Raw genomic sequence first — 4,253 nt, forward strand, 5'->3', positions numbered from 1 at the left:
TCGGCACGGTTTGCGTTTCCACTGCAGTTTAGTATCGCTTTAGAGTGGGCGGGATTATTCACATGTCGTTATAGTTGCGCCGCCTCTACTGCCACGACTCCTAGAAAAACTTTTTCATTCCGCGTCGCCCCATAAAGCTCTCGCTGGATCCACTCCTCTGCTATCAACAAGAGGAACGTCTGTACTTCCTCAACAGACAACGAAACTTTTTGGTTGTCAAAAAAAGGTGCGCTCGTTCAAAACAGTTGCGTTCGATCCTTCGCTGGCTGTGCTGATTTAAATCTAGCGGTTCTTTTGTGTTTGTGTCGCAAGTTCAGTGACGCAGGTAGAGACGATGCTCTCCAGCCAATCAGTGATCAGCAGAGTTTACACGTGACGTTTTGGTAATGGTACGGTTCATTTGGAACCTCAACCGAGGTGGTACTAAAAAAAGTACCAGGTACCAGGTACTGTACCCAGTGGAAAACCCCCCAAAAGTGAACCATACTGAGCCGTAACGTGCTGTACCATGCAGTGGAAAAGCGCCATAAATGTGTATGCAGTAAGTACACATTGGTACATAGTATCTAGAGCTGTAATATTTCTGTAACTACACACATGTAACAACCCTCCGAATGGTTTGTGTAAATACAAATGTGTAACAGGACATATATAACTACATTTTGTAACAACAATATGTATAAGAGTAATTGGAACAATTTGATCCAGGGGGTGGAGATGGGTAGGTTTAGGGATATGTAAAGTGGGAGGAGTTGAATCTCAAGTTGGTGGAGTTGGTGCACAACTGTAATACCAGTGTACTTACATGGCAACTCCTCAGGAACTCTCCACTTAATATAAAGTGTAACATTCTGGACACCAACCACAATTTATATGTAAAGCCTAACTTACTGGCTGCTGCTGTGTAACATCAGAGTAATTACATGGCAAATCCATAGGAATTGTTTACTTAATATAAAGTGTAACACTTTCTTTACCAAAAAGTGCTGTTAGTCCTTACACATTTGTACTTTCATTACCAAAAAATGTTGTTACCAATGTCCTGTTACACATTTGTATTTATTCAGTGGATTGTTACATATGTGTAGTTACACAAGCATTACAGCTGTAGATACTATGTACCAATGTGCACTTACACTGTGGTTACATACTATGTACACATCTAGATACTCTGTAAGTACACAGGTATTAGGGCCACTTAATATAAAGTGGGACCGGTTAGGAATTGCTCTGGCATAGCAGATGTTAGTTCAGGACACATTACATCCCTTTCATACAGAAACAGATAAACAATGCAGATGAAAAGCTGATTTTTCCCTCGTCCGAGTTTCGTTCAGCCTCACCCACTGGCACGTTTGCTTATATGCCTGGTTTGTTTGTGCTATTGATATGAATGAAGTCTACCTGATTTGTTTTTCTCCTTTCGCCTCTCATGCTTTCATTCGGTGATGTTGTTTTTTCTCTGTCTGTCCTCCTGCACTCACCATCCCTCCCCTCTTCCATCTCTGGTGGCAGGGGGGAACTTACAATGCATTTCACGTCCAAGTGGAAGTGTGTTGCTATGGTGGTTGCTAGGGATTTAGTCTGGAGTGATGTGAAAAGTCTGAATATTTAAGGTGTCCTTCTAACGCAGGGATGTTTGAAGCCGCTCGGAATGAGCAATCACCTCTGAGGGTTGCATTTTCTCGCCTCTCTCTTACATTATCATGTCTGCCTCTCTGGAAATATCACCATTGATTTTCAAAAACACACTGGCGGATAAACTCAGAGAGACATCAAGCTATGCAGAAGAGAGCTTGGCTTTCTAGTAAATACCTAAACAGCGCTATTGTACAATATGCAGTCACCGTATGAATCTGTGGTAGGAGTAAACATATTTTTGATGATCTGTATCAGAATGTGGCTTAAAAAAATCACAAGGCAGCGTTTCTGTTTTTTTACACCTTTCTTTGCCCGAATGAGAAAAGCAGGTTCCTAATGTCCTTTCCTCACCTTCCTAATGGAGTGTTTCTCCAGCGCAGATTGTGTGGTTTAAGGATGTTCTTGGTCATGGGTAGTGAGGAAATAATTGATTGTGTTGAAGTGGAGTTGGCCGAGGCCACGCTTGTCATTGTGAGCAGGTTTGTAGGCAATCAGTGTTAACTAACTGTTCTCCAGAGACATTATTGAGGAAAGGGTCAATACGAGCGTGGAAGGAAGGATCAGGTGTCGTCATCGGCTCCTCTCACCAGCACTTGTGAACTCTTTAACTTTCTGCCTTCACAACAAAGCGGATCTCATGAAAGACATGTTCTTCAATTACACACGCTGTGGGAGGAGAGATGTTTTGCCCTGTCTTATTGAGTTCTTTCTCTTTCGTCTCTCTGTATTTGCTAGCTGCGTTTATAGTTCGTCTCTTTCTAGTTTTATTTTAATCAACTCTGTCAGTGATGCTTCTCCTAAAACTTCTTTGGAGGGAAAAAAAATAAAGATTTTGATGTTATACAGTATAAAGCTGTAAACATGAAAGTAGGTAGCAGCTCCAATCATTTGGTCATGAATAGATTTGATGAGATGATGAGTTAACATTGATGGTATCAATGAATCTTTCTTGAGTCTCCACAAGAAAGACAATAAAAGTATAAAAAATTGTTAAAAACAGAGTTGTAGAAATGTACTCTTTGAATTGGTGGTTTCAAATGGTTTTAAAAAAGCATTTTTGTCATTTCAAAAGAATTCTCATGTGGTGTGACCTTCAAGTAAAAGGTACTACATATTTCTCACGTCTTGAATTGTTAAGTTTTTAAATACACTATATTGTCAAGGTCAAAAGTATATGTCACTCTCAAATATTATTATATTTTTAGGGAGTTGTACCACATGACATTTTACAACCTTCTTATGACCTATATTGTTTAATGATTGTCTCAATTTACACTCCATTTATTTGCAGAGACACTATTAGTAGTTTCTCTTTCCTACAGGTGTATTTTCCTTCTATACTGTCTGGTTGCTTATTCTACCATCTTACTGGCATCTGTCTCACAGGTTTCATTTACTCTGAGGTTCATCTTACTGGTTATTTAGGAGGAAGATCAATAGAAGGTTAAAAGACCGGCTCCTCTTCGGCACTACAGGCCCAGCGAGAGCAAGAGGGAGTCGCTCTTCCGAACGCTCCCCCTCCTTCTCGCTTTCCCCACCGCTTCTGCAGCCATCACACATACTCCGCTTAGTTAGCCTGGGAAAAAGAGCCCCAAACCCCGATCAATAACTTTGGTCTTGTCTGCCTAATTGCTCATTGGTTGACATTGGCACCCGGCTATATGTAAGTGCATGTTCCTGGAGTGATTCACTCTTCCCTTCCCTCTCTCTCTCCACCTCCCTCTCTTTACTCTCAAAAACACCTCACGCCCTCCGTTCCTTCCTCTTCGCCACGTTTGGGATGGGAAACCCGAACCGCAGTTGTCACGTCGGGACGCGAGCATCCAAAGACTCCGGCCCATCCCTTCAAGTCTTAAGTGTGCAGTGATTATTCTCATGGCGTACTGCATGAATAAACAAATGCATGGGGGCGCATATCACGCAACCGCCAATGCATATGGCTACACGTTCTTTGTGTATGGAAATATAATTTGGGTTTGACAATAACGTCCGAAATACGTGTTGATTATGGCAGCGCTATTTGCATTTCATTTAACGTCGAGTGCTAAAGCGACACTGCCACGCTCTCAGGATTCAAATGCGATATTGATCAGTCAGTCTCGGGAGCTCAAATCAAAACAATGATGTCGGTCCTGAGCGCATTTTAACCTTAGTTTTTATGTATAAACAAACAATTATGGTCATTAATCGGATGCATGATCTATTTTCCAACCCTACATTTGCCATAAGAAGCGTTTTGCTATTCCTTTCGGCTTTTTTTCCAGTTGTAGTGTGCTAATGTCATGATTTAAATGAAGTATTGATCAGTTTAGGAGGGGAGAATGGAGAGAGAGTGCAATTGTAAGGCAAAGAAAGAGCAGGGTTATCGGCTTGCATCACATTTCATATAAGAAGAATAATAGCTGTAATTATAAAGAATTGGCTTGTGCTGTAACACACCAAGTTTAACGAGGAAATGTTAGTCAGGAATGATTTTTGAAAAGGCTTTGAGAGAGAGAGAGAGAGAGAGAAACATGATCTAAATCCAAAATACTTTATGTAGTTTGAAGCTTCTGTTGTTTTTCTACGTGGAGCTTACTGTAATGACAGCGGCTTGTGAGCTCCAGCTGCAA

The sequence above is a fragment of the Sinocyclocheilus grahami genome, unplaced genomic scaffold, assembly GCF_001515645.1.
Source record: "Sinocyclocheilus grahami isolate Dianchi unplaced genomic scaffold, SAMN03320097.WGS_v1.1 scaffold997.1, whole genome shotgun sequence".
In the NCBI taxonomy this organism is placed as follows: Eukaryota; Metazoa; Chordata; class Actinopteri; order Cypriniformes; family Cyprinidae; genus Sinocyclocheilus; species Sinocyclocheilus grahami.